We start from the raw sequence: 18,425 nt of genomic DNA, 5'->3' as shown, positions 1-18,425 counted from the left end.
ACACTCTGTGGTCAGAAAGATGTAGGTTTTTATCCTGCCTCTGATTTTGTATGAGCCTAGACAAACCATTTAACCATTCAGGGCCTCAGTTTCCTCATTTGTAAAATTTCCACATTGTAAAATGAATTTGATAACCTCCATGATCCTTTCCAGCTCTAAAACTGTGATAACATAATTTTCTGGTCCTATGAATTACCTGTAGTCCAAATTTCACATATTTATAAATGGAGAAATGATGTCTTTAAGAGGTTAAGTGATTCAGTCAAGGTCACTTAGCTAGCTAAGAGTGAAGACAAGATGAAATATGTCTCTTTTCTTAGCATAAATGTATATGTTCCTAAACTTAAAAAGTATATTCTTATTCACATATTTACATCTAATACTAATTTCTTCCACATAGAATTGAGATGAAAATTCACTCATAGAGAGTGAGCATCAAATCTAAGCTTTGGCCCAGGACATGAACTCAATAAACAGAAACTTATTTTTAAATGTTCTTGAAAGTTCACTTAACTTTTTCCCTCACCTCATTTTCCATTTACAGGAGCTCTTGTATTTTCCGTTTCAACCAGACCCAGAAGCAGAAGGTCAAGATGCTAACAGAAAACCTGTTCCAACCCTATTTTTAGTTAGACTCTGAGCAGAATGCTAGAAATTTTACATGGACCCTAAGCATGGCCAGTCTCTTCTATGAGATCAAGGGAGTTGAATACTGAACAACATTCCTCACTAGACCTCAGAGGCTTCCCATCATTAGGAGACACCATAGTGCACTTTGATACCTGGGTCAGAAACCTTTATAATTTAAAAAGTTATAACCTTTTAAAAGTTGTAGCTTTGGGAAAGGCAATCTATGCATTTTTGAAAATGCAAATACTATATTTTGTCTCTTCAATCTTGTATTCTTTGGTGAAATGAGGTCATTTTTTTTCTGTTACAGAATCCTAGTTGACAGGGACTTCAGAAGGCCTCTGGCCCAAACTTCCACCTGCCATAGACCTTCCTCTTTACAAGGTCCCTTCCAGATGGTCATCCACACCCTGCTTGTGCACTTCACTTATCAGGTAGAAGTCAAAGATATATGCTCAATTCTAACATATGGTTACTCAGGAATAGTAAGAGAATTTTATCTCAAAGGGCCTAGTGAAAAATATACTAAGAGAGGGCTGGAAAGTATGCTATAAAAATAAAATTCTAGAGCCATAAGGAGAGTATTTCTGCTTCAATTCAGATCAATTCAATATTACTGAAGTGTTATTTATAATATTGGTTCACATTACATGATGCTTTGAGTTTCACAAGACATTTTCCTTCCAACAACCCTGTGAGGTAGGTAGTGCAGATATTATTATCCCTATCTTATGGATGAATAAAAGGCTCAGGGATGTTAGGTGACTTGGCCCATATCTTCAGCATCACCACCATTCTCATCGTCAAACCAACACTCCTAGCTAACATATCTATAGCACCTCACATTTGCAAAGCACTTTACCCACATTATCCTATTTGATCCTCACAATATAAGATAATTGTTTTTGTTCACTCATTTCAGTTGCATCCAACTCTTCGTGACCCCATTTGGGGTTTTCTTGTCAGAGATACCAGAATGTTTCCCATTTCCTGCTCCAACTCATTGTACATGTGAGAAAACTGAGACAAACAGGGTTAAGTGACTTGACCAGGGTCACACAGCTAGTAAGTGTCTAACACCAGATTTGAATTCAGAAAAATGAGTTTTCCTGACTCTAAGCCTGGCACTCTACTCACCTAGCTGCTATGTAAGATAAATATTCTTACTATCCCCAATACGTAGATGAGAAAATTAAGACAGAGAGAGATTAAATAGCTTGTCCAATATCACACAGTATCTGAGGCAAGATTAGAACTCAGATCTTCCTGACTCCATGTTCAATGCTCTGTATACTATGCAACTTAGATGTATCATAACCTTACCAAGTGCTTTTTCCATTAGTCTGTGAATGATTACAATATGTTTTCTGACCAAAATTTGTGGATCATAAATTCATTAATTATAGGATATTATAATAGGTTCAGCATGGTCCAGTGGGAAGGACAATGGTCCTGAAGTCAAAGAACCTGAGTCTAAGCTCTTGCAATTTAACTATGTGGCCTTGGGCAAGTCATCGAATGTCCTTAGACTTCATTATCTTCATCTTTAAAATGAAGATAGTGAACCAGATGGCCTCTAAGTTCCCTTCTCCTTCTAGACCTAAGCTTGGTCCATCTCATAGTGGTTTTACTAGTATGACTATTCCTTCTAACTCTTGCCTTTGTAGGAAGCCTGTGCTATTTATCTGGCTTTGAGAAAGATTTAGCCACAGTGTGTCTAGACATAGTCTGAGTGAAGCTGGTCTATGAATTAACCCTGAATAGCAAGTAGTTCGGTTGGAATTTAATCATGTGGTTTCTATCTGTGGAAAATCTAAATATGCATAAACATGGCATCAGAACAGGCTTTCACAGGCTAGAAACTAGGACAGATCCTCTAGCTTCTTTCAATTATAGAAGGGACAGGGATTGGGAGCGGTCATCTCTTAGATTTCAGTATTCATTCTGGATCTGACGTTAACTAGCTATTTGACACTAGATAGGTTAACTTAACTTGAAACTATGTCCGAGTTTCATCATCAATAAGATGAGGATAATAATATGCTGCCTACCAACAAGAGGACTGGAAGAAACCCTTAAAGCCTTCACCGTTTGAACGTGGATTATTTTAAATCCAGTGCCTCAGATAATCACCATCTATGGGACATGGGACAAGTCATTTAACCTCTCTTGGATTGTCATCTAAAATGAGAACAAGTGTCCTTACCAAGAAAAGCAGGTTAGCACAAAGACTGACCTTGTAGTTGGGAAGATGTGGGTTCAAATCCTATTTCAAATGCATGGTAGTTGTGAGACATGAGCCAAGTCATTTAATCTTTCAGCATCCTCAAGGAGCTCTCTAGGACTATACATTGCAGAAGAGTTGCCAGTCTTCATTGGTAGGGAGACTTTTCACATCAGAAGTTCTCTATAGTGATGAGATCACAGGTTGATATTCTCCACCCCCATCCCATTAAAAAAAATGTACTTGAGGCTTACTGTTGACACATTTCGAATTAGAGGCAGCTGGGTAGTGCAATGGATAGCGTGCCAGGTCTGGAGGCCTGAATTTAAATTTAGCCTGCAACATTGCCTGGGTTGTACGGGGTGTTCAGGGAGGACTAGCTCTGCTGTCATGGGAGCTTGCCAGTCTTTTCAGGGCTGCTCATCCATCTTTGGTGTTCACTTTCACCCACCTCTCTCCTATGGCTTTAGGAAGTTATAGTGTGCACAACAAATATGCTCAGGTATTATTTTTGGTAGGTTGTCTAACTGATAGGCCTCAGACCTGTCAGTGAGTTAGGGAGTGTCTATCCCAAGCTTGTGAAGTCTTCCCTGGCCAAAATTGGCAGATGAAATCAATTTGTTCCTGTGGCCATGAAAACAGCAGAACAGACACTGCACATTACTGAACTTGGTCAAACATCAAAGACACCAAGGTCATCCACTGCATCCTGGGCCATCACCAGTCGTCCTGATTTTTATCTTGCCACTGGACTTTGTCTTGTCACTGGACTCTGGGAGAGAGTGAGGCTAACAGCTTTGTGTAACTCTGACTCACTTCAATCCAAGTCACCCATGGGTCAAGACATCAACTTATGATGCCATTGGTCTTTTTCTAAAATGAAAGACAAACAACAGCATATTGCCTGGCACATAGTAAGCACTATATAAATGTAGTCATTGTTATTTGTACTCACCCTGGCAGACACCTTTCTATCTTCTCCCTGTTAACTATCAGCCCAGTTAACTATATATTGGAATTTTTGGATACATACCTGTCCAATTTTGAAGTCAGGCATAAGAAGTAAACTTGCACAGATCCTTCCTCCAAGAGATCTCAAGTGCATAAAATTAGTGTACCTACCTAATATGTTATTTCCAAGAGGGGAAGATCAACTCTCAAAATACCTGTTATGGTGTTGACAGACTGTCAGACCCTTTGTAAATTGGCAAAAGCATTAATCAGCCTCCATTTCAGTTTAATTGTGAGGTTGTGCCCCCATACTTTTCTCTGCTGGGTTACAGTCCCTTCTCAATTTGTCTTGCATCTGATAAATGTAAAGTCTAGAATTTGCAATATGTTCTTAGTCTGTTGCCAATTATATAGTACCATTTGTCAACAAACCCAGCTATCATTGAGTTCCCCAGTAACCTTCGGCCATTCTGTTCAAATCATCTGGCCTGGTACCATGCATGAAGGCAAAAGGAGGGGTAATGTAGACTGAATGCCCTTGTTTACTTTTCTTGGAACTGAAAGTGTTTTTTGGGGAAAGTGTCCCCTCCATTTCCTTTTTTCCTCTGTGCAAGGGACACCCTATCCTTTGAATAATGAGGCATGTGGTATGCAGTATGCCCAAAGAGGATAAGCAGAGATGAAAGCTTCTATTTATTCTATACAGTGAAAATAGAAGTCTGGAAATAGCATGTGTTTCTCATAGCACTGCACTTTTCTTCTAGTTAGTTAGCTGTATAGAGGCATCAGGCCAGATTTGGCTCCAGAACAACAAAGGTCTCATGCTGTCCAAACATACTGCATTCCTGAAGCCACTGGTCATACCACCTAAAATAGATTGAGGATCCAAATTGGTCTCTTTAAGCAAAATAGTTCAGTAGTGCAACTTATTTTAAACTTGAGTATGAAATATGGTGTTTCTGTCTTCAATCCTAAGTCTTAATGTGAGTAGAAATTTATTGGAGGAAGTTTGTTAGCTATAGTTCCATGGAAACGATAAGCTTACCCTCAGACGAATTGTGGTTTGCCTCCAGGTCAAATCTGTGGCTCTAAACTTAGAGCAAATATGTTTTTTTCCTTCTGTCCTTTTTTAATTGAGCAGAAGGAAAACTTTTGTATTTTTTTTTGTCTGGCTGTGTTCAATGCTACAGGTAGGTTGTTAGAAACTCCTGGAGAATGAGAATTTAAATTATACTAATTGTACTAATTTGACTTTGTCTTAAATGTAAAGGAATATTTTATAGCTTCCTCGTTTCATAACTCAAAAGAATACAGAATGCAAAACAATGACAATCGAATTTTGTAGAAACATCAAAATCATATTTTTGAGAGATCACTCGTGCAAAAAGAACATGATGGAAGAGGAGAGAAAAAGAGAGAGAGACAGAGAGAGGGAGAGAGAGGAATGGGAGATGAATATTAGTAATGACAATGCCTTTCAACAACTTAGTAGCAATAGGGATGCTAATGAACCAGGTCTGCCCTTATTTTAGGAGAATGTTTCCACCCGTGGGTTCCCATAGACGTGACAAGGTATGACAGAAACACAGTAACAGAGGACTCAAGGGCAAACTGTGGAGGCAGAGCCCAATGAGATTGGCTATGGATCACCTTGGGAAAAAATCTATGAATGGATGTGATGGAAAGTAATGGATTCCTTCATTTTCCCAACCCTCTCTATCCATAAAAACTATGTATGCCAGATTTTTTTTCTCCCTCTTATGTATAAAGAAACTAGATGTGGGTACTCAGTCCATATTACCCCTCTGCTTGCCTTTGTGGATGGTCCCAAGATAGAGATCCAAAAATTAGTGGTAAATTCAAAGAAGGTAGAAATCTACTGATGAATAGTTCTACATAATTAATTGGAATAAAAACACAGATGTGAACTCAAATGATTTGTGATCAGTTTTCTTCCTTTCCCAACACTTTTTCAGTGTCTAGTTGTAGTGCCCTGAAAAATAGATTGTGTGATTGTGCAATGCTGTGTGGGCTTTGATTTGTACACCTTCCTACTGGACGTAAAACTACACTTTTTCATTGCACTACAGGAAATTTTCTGTAGGTTTTGCTATGTACATGTGGTTATAACTTTTTTAACCCATTGCTGTTTGTGTGAGCTGTTATTTAATTTTAGTCTCTCAATCATCAGCCCAGTCCATTGTGGCCATGATCCCTATAGACCAAAGAAAATTCAGAACAATAACAAGTAACACTGCCAACTTCATCTATACTTTCACCTAAAATTCAGCCTAGCTTGCCGTTTAGATAAATATATATATATACTATATAATGTTTCGCTGACTTTAAGCATAAAGATAACTTGAATCAGATCTAACCCAGCATGTGTTTATTAAGGCCCTATTATGTGCAAATCACTGGAGATATAAAGACAAAACAAAAAATTGTCTCAACCCTCAAGGATTTTACATCTTAATAGAAAAAATTAATGTAATAAAAAGAAAATCCTAATAATGGCAAACCTTCATATACTTCCTTACAACATTACGTAGGCTCTTACACATTCATTTGAGCCTATGACATAGGCATTCTGGATGTTATTATTTCCTTTCTATAGTTTAGAAAACAGATTTACAGGGAGTGTGATTTGCCAAAGATTATACACCTAATATATTTCAGAGATAGGATTTGAACTCAGATCTTCCTGACTCCATATCCAACACTTTATGCTATTCCAAGCTGCCTTTTGTCTATAGCACAGCTTACAGAATTGTGCAAAGTGTCTTATTTCTATACCTACAAAATTGGCAGAGGCAGATACATTTGTCTTTGTATTGTGTTGGTATCTCTTTTCAATAGTTCCTTCTACTAATGAGGACACTTTGGACTCAACACTTGTTTCCTGTTCTTTGGAAATCTGTTTGAGCACCTCTTGGCTTGTGTAACTTGCATGAGAGAGTGGTTTATTTACTTTGATCGCAGCCTTATGTGGGGACACTGCAGCTCATGCTTTGAGATTCATCAAGCCTTTGCTTTTCAGGATTCTAGATGAAAAACAATTTATTGTGTTTGGGATTCATTTATTACATGCATTTGGATGTGTGCTCATTCTAGAATCACATTTGATTTCATAATGGGGTGAGGCTGGAGACAACATTCTCAAACCCATTATCCAAAACACAGGAAACAAAACCGCTTTTTTAATGACTCATCTTTAATATCTCAGAGCAGTTTGAAAATACCTCATTCATTCATTTTTATAGCAGCTCTTAATTGAGAATGTCATAAATTGCTTTGTAGAGAGAGGCAATCATGACCTGGAAAATCAAGTAGAGTAATTTACAAATAGACTTTTATCCAACTTGGGGTATTAGCTTATTTCAGGTCAGTACTCACAAGAAGGCTATCTACATAACCCATCCTATCTTCCTCTTTTCCATAACCCCATGGTAAGTGCTTATTTTAGGCATGCCAGAATAGATATAACAATACTGAAAAGTGATATCCTGATTATTTGTTATTTCTGCCCATTCTTTCTGATGCTTTTATTATCAAAATCTCACAATGACTACTTTTATTCTTCAAGGACCTTCATAATCTGATCACATCCTAATTAATCCTCTTCACCTTCCACTTGTCTCCAATATGCAGCCTCTAGCCTTGACTAGGCTCCTCACTGTCTCGCAAACACCCCAAGCTAATGCTCAACTTAGAGTCATCATTCATGTTGGACCCTTTTCTTGTAATATCTTCCTAGTCCGTCTATCTAAATCCCATCTGTTATTCAGAAACTACCTTCTCTGTGAAGATCTGACTATCTTTGTCATCGCTGCTTTTCTTTTCCTCTCAATGCCTTTAGCATTTAGAATCTATACTATTCAAAGTAGTCCATAATAATTTAAAATCATGTAAATCGAGGTTGATGTGATGGAACCAGCTCTGGATCTAGGATCAAAAATGTCCTAGCTCTTTTGAAGTCCTGGCTCTTTCACATACCAGTTATGTGATCCCAGGTAAGTCAGCATGGTATAGTCGAAAGAGTGCTAGAGTTGTGGTTAGAATCATTCCTCTGACTCACTGGCTGTGTGAAGTCACTTATACTCATTAAGTACCAGATTCTTCATTCATAAAATGAACATGTTAATATCTGTAGGACCCAACTCACCATGTCCCTGTGGGATGGCAATCATTTGCATTTATATAGTGTTTTAAGATTTGTAAAGCCCTTGTCATACATTATCTCATGATAACCCTATGAGACAGGTGTTATGACCATTTTTCAGATGAGAAAACTACAATTTATAGAGGATGAGTGATTTGCTAATGGTTTAATGATTTGTACAGTTTGAAATAATGTGATACACATAAAGGAGATGGGTTTAAATTCTAGCTTTATCGTTTGTTTTCTGTGTGACCTTGATCAAGTCATTTAACTTTTCTGGGCCCAGATAAGTTTCCTCATCTATAAAATGAGGGGATTGTACTACAAGTCCTCTGATATTCCTTTCAGTTCCCTAGCTATTATCTTAAGAAGTGAAGCAGTGAAATTTAAATATTTGTCTCCACTATGTTGTTTCTGTGCTAATATATGTAAACTGATTCAGGGACCTTAAAGTGCATAAGTGTGTCATTTATAATTAAATCATTTCATTTTGTTTCCTCATCAGTAAAAAGGGGGTGATAATACTTCTATTATCTACTGTGTAGTTATTTTGAAAATCAAGAGATAATAGATTTGTAAAGGGTGTATTCAGGAGAAGTCCTGAATCTGTCTTCTGTTATCTTGTAAAGGACAACTCCATATTAACAAAATTAACAAAAGTGGATATTTTTTCTGAAACTGATGATGTTTTTGTGATGACATATAAAGTCCCCTTTTATTGAGCCTTTGACACCACATTGACGATGATTGATTCTCAGCCAGTTTGTACACCAGTGTTCAACCTTTGCCCACATATGCACTCTGAAAAAGGAGCAGACAGGAAGGGAGAGGAATAACTATACATACAGAACATACTCAATCCCCTAGAGCAAAAGCTTTGTATCCAACAAGTCCCTTCAGGATACCACTTTTAGGTTATCACATTGCTACCAAAGAAAAGGAACCATTTGACTTCAGAAAAGGCAGCAGACAGATGCAGCAGCAAAGAAGCAAAGGATTTCTGAGCCAACCTTGGAACTAGAGCAATTCAGCTAGAAGCCAAATAAAACAATGAAGGAAGTTCTATATAAGTGGAAGAATTCTTTGAGTAGCTGTACCTAGGGGAGTTTGGGAACAGCACTGACTTCCTAGACCAGGTGGGATCTGGAAGTGAGGTATAAGGACTAAAACCATAATGTGAATGAACAAACTTAGACCTTTCCCTTTAAGGGTACTGTGAGTTATAAGGATTGTAGAAGACTAGGGCAAGGGAATCAATTCTCTCATAATCCTGAATGCTTTCCTTCTGCAGATGACTTCCATTCTAAGAAATCCTCCTGCTTCTCTTTTTCCTTATGCTTCTTCTACTCCTATGCTCCACCTAATGTGGTTGTTTAGTCATTTCAGTTGTATCTGACTCTTTGTGACCATTTTGTGATTTTCCTGGCAAAGATGCTGGAGTGGTCTGCCATTTCCTTCTCTAGCTCATTTGACAGATGAGGAAACTGAGGCAAACAGGATTAAGTGCCTATGTCCAGGGTCACACAGCTAGTGACTGAGGCCAGATTTGAACTCATGAAGATAAGTTTTCCTGATTTCAAGCTCAGTGCTCTTTCCACTGTGACACCTAGCTGCCTTTGATCTTGTACATTTAGCCCTATACATTTAATCTTATAGAACTTTAAGGTCTGCAAAATATTTTTTCTTTTCCTTTGCATGTTCCATCACTTGATCCTTATATTTGCTCTATGAGGTGGAGATTATTATTATCCCCATTTTATAAATGAGGAAACTGAGGCTAAGGGAGGTTTACTGAACTGACCAGTGTCACATAACATAAGTATCTGAGTCAGGATTTGAACTCCTCTATTCTTGACTCTAAAGTCAATGCTCAATCTCCTATGTTATCTAGCTCGCTCCTCCTGATCTTCCTTTTTATTATTATTTATGTGAAAACCTTGCCCTCCCCCACAATTAGATTATCAACTCTATGAAGTTAGGAAATATATTAGACTCTTTGCAGTGTGTAACATAGTATTAAATATATTTCAAGTACTTGATAAATATGTATTAGTGTCACAGCCTAACTCATCATAGGATCATAGATTTTAATGCCAAAAGAGAAATCAGAGGCCATCTAATACAACCCCTTATTTTATGAATGAGGAAACTGAAGTCCAAAATGGTTAAGCTACTTGTCCACAGTCACAAAGGAAGAAATGGCAGAGCCTGGATTCAAACCTAGGTCTTTTGACTACAGAACTAACACTCTCAATAATATATTCTCTAAGTCAAGCAATAACTATTTTAAGTGGAAAGGCAGATCAGAGCTCTAAAAAGTTATATTTCCCAACATATTTCCTTGTATCTATAGCCCTGTCACCTAAACTAAGAGATGGTGAACTTCCACCTGATTTTAGCTTTGTACCTAAAATAGATATGAAGTCTTTGTGTTCCTTTAGACCTTGCTAAGAGTCTAAAGAGTGTTTCTACTCATTTGTCAGCTATTCAAAAGGCAATTCTATAGATCAGGAGATTTTACATCTCACACGCGCGCGCGCGCACACACACACACACACACACACACACACACACACACACACCACTAATCACAATCACAGAGTTTGGGCATGAGGCCCTTAAGAACTTCAGAGAGAAAGGAATGGATCACTTAGTTTTAGTTTGTTTTAGTTTGCATCGAACAGGTCAAAAACATAGGGCACTATCTGTCCAAGGTAATGTCTGTACTCAGAATCCTTTTAAATCAGCCTTTTCATGATTTATCACCTCTCCATTGAAGCATATGTCATGTGGAAGATAGATTAGAAAGAGATTTCTTCCACAGATGATTCCTCTTAACTTTGAACCATTGGATCCACTGAGGCATCTGACTTAGACCCATTCCTCCATTCTAAAAACTGCATTTATTGTTCTTAGAGGAGTCACATCATTTTATGAAACAACTCGACTCATAGGCAATACCTAACCAATCCAACAGAAACTTAAGCCTTTCAATATAATAATACTGAGCAAATTCTAACTGATTTCTCTCTTTAAAAGGCAGAGTTTTTTGAATATTTGTCTAACTGGAACTGAGGAGCATGGCCAGATAGGAAAGAAGAAAAACATAAACCCATGGAGGGAGAAAGACCTGAGTTCAAATCTAGCCTCAAATAGTAGTTATGTGACATTAGGCAAGACATCTAATTCCTGTTTGCCCCAGTTTCCTCATCTGTTAAATCGAGACCATAATATTATCGTTCTTCCAGGATTGTTGTGAGGATCAAATGAGATACCAATTGTAATGTGCTTAATGCAATACCTACACATAATATGTGCTATGTATATAGTAACTATTATTATTAATTATTATTGTTGTTGATACCCTTCCCCCTCTCTGAAAAAGAACCAAGGGAGGCTTCTTGTCATGGACATCATTTAGTCCGTCCCTCCTCATGTTACATATGAGGAAACTGAAGCCCAAAGAATTTATGTGAATTGTAAGAAGTTATAAACTAGTAAGTGGCAGCGGCAGAATTTGAATTTGGGTTTTAGGCTGAAAATCTTCCCATTCTACCTTTCTACTCTTGTCTCTTTTTTCTGCTCGAAAAAGTACACACACATATACATATGTGTACATATGCACATATGCACATGTACATATACACACATATATGTGTGTGTGTTTGTATGGAGAGAGAGAATCTGAATATATTATGTCCCTAATTTCAGGTATAGTATACTCATACTTGGAACAGAAGGATAGGAGAGAACTCATTATCTTTGTCTATCATCACTCTCACGTGGTCCATGAAAGCCATTTGCATCTCATGTTACTTTCTATAAAAGCCTCTGGCAAAGACATGTGACTATATCACTTGGAAGACCTAAAGAAGAATGACCCCCTTGATTTTCCTCTCTGTCTTTTTGTCTCTGTGTGTGTCTTTCTTGCTCTCTCTCTCGATTTTATATATAAATGTGTATATATGCACATATTCATACATGTACACACATGTATGCATACATGTATGTGTATATATTTAGTGGGGGGAGGTTGGTCCTTTTCCATGATCATTGAGGAGGGTCAGCCTTGGCACCAGGAATTTTAACATCCACCACTCTTTCCCCCAACTCATGGCTCTCGTCATCTAATATGTCTGGAGCATTCATTGTATGAAGAGAATTGTAAAGCACAAGCCAAAACCCTGTTAACAAAACAGTCCCCTGAAGGGCTATAATATTGCTCAGTGGTAATATCATTCCTATGCATTTTATCTTGTACATGAAATCTGGGCTAATTATCATCTTCTCATACAGTACATTTTAAACTCTTGTGCTTTTGTGTCACTGCCTAGTTCATTAAGCAGGGTTTTACAGCTCCTCCAGTAACGGGATTGTTATCGACACTTTCATTAGAACCATAATTCACATGCTTGTATGCCTTCCAAATGGGAGCATCAGTGTCCAGAAGCACAATCTGGCCACCTACCGTATGTTGACTTTTAGAACTGTCACACACTCATCATCACATTGGAGTTCCTGAAGGGTCAAAATCTGCTTTCTTAGTGAACTGTCTCAATCCAACAGACAGATGGCATGTTCTCCAAGAGATCTCCGCCATGCTCGCTCTGTCAGCTGAAAACTTTTCCAAGTGTTCACCTTCCTTGGATGGAATTTGGGCAGGAAAGTGGCCAGTTTGCAGACACCTTAGTGAAAGGAAGGGTCATAGCTGTGCCTTTGAGTGTTTCTGACAGAGAAGAGTCAAATTTGGAGGAGTTAAGGTGGTTAGGAATAGGATATTAGTGTACAAAAGGACTTTGACTTTATCGCTAAAGGTTTGAGTTCCCAGAGCTACATGCTAGCCCCATGACTTTAGGCAAATTCCCTAAATTTTAGTTGCCTTAAGGATAAAATGAGAATAACAATATTGTACTTCCTACCAAGCAGATTCATTTTGAGGAAAAGACTTTGTATATCTTAAAATATGAATTATTAATATGATTATGTAGAAGCAGGCAAACAAAATCAAGCATTGTTTTCCTTCCAGCCACATCTATTCAAATGAACCCATTCTGCTTCTCTCATTATTTACTTAACACTCAAAGGACTAGGTCATCAATTGACTCAAAATTTTTATTATAATTTTTCTTTGGAATAAAACCATCCATCCTATTTCTATTTTCTATGTTTTACGAGTAAAACAATGCACTGTATCAGTTGACATAACTAGGTCCTTCAAGGTATTCTTAAATTCTGTTCCTTCAATTAAAGCAAATTAATAGCCAGAGCTGAGGGGGTCAGAAGGGCAAGTTGTTGTTCAGTCTCTTTTCACTCCTGTCCAACTCTGTCACCCCATTTGGGGTTTTCTTGGCAAAGATACTGGAGTGGCTTGCATTTCCTTCTCCAGCTCATTTTACGGATGAGGAAACTGAGGCAAACAGGGTTAGTGACTTGTCCAGGGTCACACTGTCAGTAAATATCTAAGGCTGATTTGAAGATGAGTCTTCCTGACTCCAGGTCTGCCCCTCTGATCACTGTGTCACTTAGCACAAGAGCATTTATTAATTGAACAGTACTAACAGTAATAAACAAACAATAAACAATGATAACTAGCATTTCGATACTTCTTTAAGGTTTGCAAAGCACTTTACATTTATCATCTCAATCAATCTTCACAATGATCCTGTGAAATATGTGTTATTGTTACCCATATCTTAGAGGCTGAGGGAACTAAAGGTGAGAAAGGTTAGGGAACTTGCCCAGGGCTACCTAACTTCTAAATGAGTCAGGATTTCCACTCAGGTCTGTTTGCCTGACTTTAACTCTATCATCCCACCTAGCTGAGCATACTGAACTGTGAAACTCTATATGGAATGTATTGAACATGTACAGGGATCTTGGGGGAAAGGCAGTGGATTATCAACTAAAGAGCAGTAGATTTTGAACCAGAAGACCCGAGTCTGTAACTCTGTATTTGCTTTCCATTTATTTATTTGTTTGCCTATGGTATTCTCTCAGGAGATTATAAGCTCCCTGAAGGTAGCAACTGTTTTTGTTTTTTTTTACCCACAGCACCCAACACCCAGTATTGACTCTAATAGATCCTTTAAAAAAGTGTTATTGTTGAATTGAAGTTAATTAGAATTCCAGCTCTGTCACATAGTTACAGCATACCTTAAACATTTTACTTAACCTCTCTATGATCCAGTTTCCTCTTTTTGTCAAGTGCTTTAATAAGACTTATAGTACCCAGTCGTAGGGCTGCTGCAAGGATCAAACATCATATTATAAAGCACTACCTGTGTACATGAAGGCTGTTATTATTAGTTTAGCAGCTCTTATTAGACAACTAGGTGACTCAGAAGATAGAGCCCAGGATCTGAACTCAGAAGACTTGAGTTCAGATCTGACCTCAGAGACTTAGGAGAGCTGTTTGATTCTGGGCAAGTCACTTAAAATTCTGTCTGCCTCAGTCTCCCCATCTGTAAGATGGTGATAGTAATGGTATCTACCTTGCAGGGCAGTTGTGAGGATCCAATGAGATTATATTTAATAAAACACCTAGCACAATAGCCTGCACAAAGGAGGTAGGGTCTACAGAAATATTTATTCTCTTTCTTTTATTATTAGGTACAGGAGGAGTTTACCCCAGGTTTCTAATGGTTAATAGAGAATGAGTATTTGCTTAGAGAAGGAGTATTCTAAAAGAGAGGGAGCAACTATGGTTTTGAATACTGCTTGAACATCCTGGATGACCGTATGTTCCTTTTCTGCCACTCACCGGTTTCTGAGAACATGGGATAATTGCCAAGACACCAGAAGATCATTTGGTCCTGAAGACTGTCTGAAGTCACAGTCACATTGTGCCAAGACTGACTTTGATAGGCTTAGCTCTTCTCAACAATGCAAGGATCTAAGACAACTCCAAAAGACGTGATAGGAAATACCATTCATATCCAGAGAAAGAACTTTGGAGTCTAAATGCAAATGGAAGGATTCTATTTACTCTCTTTTTTTTTTTCCTGTTTTTTCTTTCTTGTGGTTCCTCCTATTTGTTCTAATTCTTCTATACAACATGACTAAGATGAAAATATATTTAATAAGAATCTGTATCAGATCACATGCCAACTTGAGGAGGAGGGAAGGGAGGGCAGGGGAAAAATTTAAAACTCAAAAGTTTATGGAAGTGAAAGTTAAAAACTAAAAATAATTAAATTTTTAAATAAAGAATGTCTGAAGCTTCTCTATTATTTTCTCTTATCCTTGCTGAAAATTAAAGAAATACTACTCAGTATGATATTCAGATAAATGAACAATTGTTGGTCTAATGTGGGAGAAGGATCAAGTGCAATTATTCTTTCTTCATTTTTAGGTTGTTCCATTTGTATTCTGGTTGGTTGGGACATCTTCCTTTTCTAATAATAGGGACAAGGTTTCTACATGGGAAACTGCTAAATCTTTCCAATATGTTTTGATCCTACTTTTGGCATAGTTGCCCAGACAGTTACTGCAGATTCTGGTCAAGGAGCAAAATCACCTGAACAGCCCTAGGAGCCCAGTCAGCAGTAATGGCAGTTCTCATTCTTTGCCAACTGTACCGAGGTATTTAATTTTGCTTCTAGTTGTGGCCAGTATATTTGCATGTGCAGTTAATTAAGTTTCATCTGGAGACTGGCTAGTTGAGGCACCTTGATTTTCCTCTTCTACAAATCCAATCACAGGAACAAGGTTTTACATCAGATGGAGTTAATCTTTCCAGCATGTTTTGATCTCTATGCAGAATTGGGGGGAGGGGGGGAGAGGAGGAAATAGGGAAAGGATGAGAGAGAGAAGGGAAAGAGTGATATCAGAGTTTTCCTGTGGAACCCAGACAGCAGTCTAGGGTCTTCCAAATACTTTCAGAGGAAGAGGTGAAACAAAGCCAATAGTATAAAGTCCTGAGGTGATACCCAAGCAAAGAGAGGCAAGTCCTTGAAAGGTCCTACAAAGCTATCTGAGAGCGTGTTTCATTTTAGTAAATTGGTATTATATAAACCAAGACTGAATGAGGGGGTGAATCCATTTTCCAGGAGATAAGTCTGCTTAACCCAATCTCAAAGCTAAATTCTTTCTCAGGACTCATATATACTAATCTAGGCCTAAACTCCCTCCTGATTTCCAGTCTTGGACCACCAAGTGCTTCTTGCGCATCTTGAAATTGATATCCCACAAACATCTTAAACTCAACATGACCAAAACTGGAATCATTATCTTAACCTCCTCTTCCAAGCTTCCCACACTTTCCAAAATCCCCCTCTCCTAAACTTCTACAATACTACCAAGGACACCAACATCCTCCCAATCACCCAGGCTCACAACCTAGATAGGTATCATCATCCTCAACTCTTTACTATCTCTCACCACCCTCCTTTCCTCATACCCAATCTATTGCCAGAACTTACTGAGTCTACCTTCAGAGCATCTCTTGCACATACCCCTTTTTCTTCTCTGACACTGCCCTGGCCCTCATGCAGGCCCCTGCCACCTTACACCTGGACTCTTGTAATGTGTCTGGCGAGGGAGGGGGGTCTTCCTGTCTCAAACCTCTTTGCCCTCCAGGGCATCCTCTACTATGTAACCAAAGTGCAGGACCGTATTACCTCTACTCAATAAACTCCCATGGCTCCTTATTACCTCCAGGGTCAAATATAAAATATTTTGTTTGATTTTAAAAGAAATTCATAACCTAACCTTCCTATCTTTTCTATTTTCTCCTCCACATACTCTAAGATCCACTGACACAAGCTTCCTTTGCTACACACAAAACTCTGTCTCCCAACTCAGGGCATTTTCACTGGCTATTCCTATGTCTTCCTTATTTCCCCTCTTGATTTTTCTGGTTTCCTTTGAATCCCTACTAAAATCTCATCTTCTTCAAGGAATCTTTCCTTTTCTGCCTTCATGGTGGTGCCTTTCCTGTGATATGAGTTTCCCTCTGTCCTCTCTGTTTCTTGTACCCATGTAGTTGTTTGCATATTGTCTTCTTCATTTTACTGTGAACCCAGGGAATGTTTGTATTTGTATCCTCAGTGCTTAGTACAGCTCCTAGCACACAGTAAACACTTAATAAATGCTTACTGATTGATTGATTGGTTAAACAAAAAAGGGACCTGATTCTATAGAGTTGTTTCTGGAACCAAAGAGTATTAAACAATCTTCAATTCATTCAGTAAGTGACAGTGACATTCATATATATGTATATGTGCACCCATTATAATTTATGGCAAGAACGGCTATGAGGTTCCATACATTAGAAGCAGGCATGGTGTAGTTGAAAGAATACTGAATTTGGAATCACAGGATGTGGGTTCACATTCCAACTCAGTTATTTACTACCTCTGTGTCTTTGAGTAAACCAGTCAATCTCAATGGCCTTCATTTTTCAGATCTGAAAAAATTTGAAAAGGTAGTTAAGATCCTTTTTATCTCTAAATCTAGGGTTCTAAAATCTATTATAATGGAAGTTTATGGAAGCAGAATTGACTAACCAAAAGTCAATCTGTAATTAATCACATAACTCTTCACAGATCCCACAAAGAGGATCAAAAGACTGATGTCTGAATCATCATTGGTTGATGAAACTCAACTTTAGCACTGGGGATGTTTGTGTTTAGGGACTAATTCCAACAGCAGCTGCTTGGGTCATGGGAACATTAGCTTACTAATTAGGGTTGGGATCATATCTTTAGCCAGTTATTTTCACTGTAAGTTTCAAGTTAACCTTGACACTAGACTTTACCAGTAACATAGGCATCTTATGTCTACGTTTGCTAATATTTCTGTAGGACATTTGAAACATTAATTGAAAAGTTGGTGGCCAGTGTCCAAAAGTTTTGATTCTTTATTCTCCTTCCACATCAGATTCATTGTTTTTAGCCAAAGGATTACTAATTCTTTTTCTGTCACCTCCTATACTGTGCGGTATTGTCGACCCCAACTGATTTCTGACTCAAAACCCACCCAAGTAAGATTTGGTGGGAAGATAGTATCAGTGGATCAAAAGTCAAGTATTTATTAAATGCTTACTATATACCAGACATTATGCTAAGTGTTGGTAAGAGACAGTCGCCAATTTCGAAGAAATTACAATTTTATGGGGGAGATACACGAAAGGAAGCTGGAAGTCTGAAATGAGAGTGAGGGAGAAGGTGAAGATATGTGGGACTTGGTAAAGAAAGTAGTTCAGGAAAGAGTCAGGAGTATAGGCAAATTTGGAATGAAGACATGGCTGACCTCTGCCTTCTCCTTAAAATTGAGTTTTGGGAAGGAACTAGTTAATCAGAGAGCTAGATGCTACTTGACTCGATTCAGGAACTATTAATTTTCTTTTTTCTATAAATGCCTAACGCTGTATGAAGTGCTATTTGCTGCTGTTCATCCTTCATTCTCAAAAAGGACCAATGACACCAGGAGGGTGCTGTCTTGACTTAAAAGTGAATT

The 18,425-nt window shown here is 38.1% G+C and overlaps 1 long non-coding RNA gene across 1 annotated transcript in view; it reads left to right on the top strand.

Moving 5' to 3' along the window:
* Positions 1-940: 940 nt before the first annotated feature.
* LOC140528087 (uncharacterized) overlaps positions 941-18,425 on the top strand; it is a 150,861-nt gene continuing 133,376 nt past the window's right edge. Inside the window, exon 1 of the long non-coding RNA XR_011975074.1 lies at positions 941-1,064. This is a non-coding gene — a long non-coding RNA (uncharacterized lncRNA). The remainder of the gene's footprint in view (positions 1,065-18,425) is intronic.

Source organism: Notamacropus eugenii, chromosome 1 (genome assembly GCF_028372415.1).
Source record: "Notamacropus eugenii isolate mMacEug1 chromosome 1, mMacEug1.pri_v2, whole genome shotgun sequence".
NCBI lineage: Eukaryota > Metazoa > Chordata > Mammalia > Diprotodontia > Macropodidae > Notamacropus > Notamacropus eugenii.
Note: the sequence above shows the minus strand (reverse complement) of the source record. Positions and strands in the feature narration are given on the sequence as shown.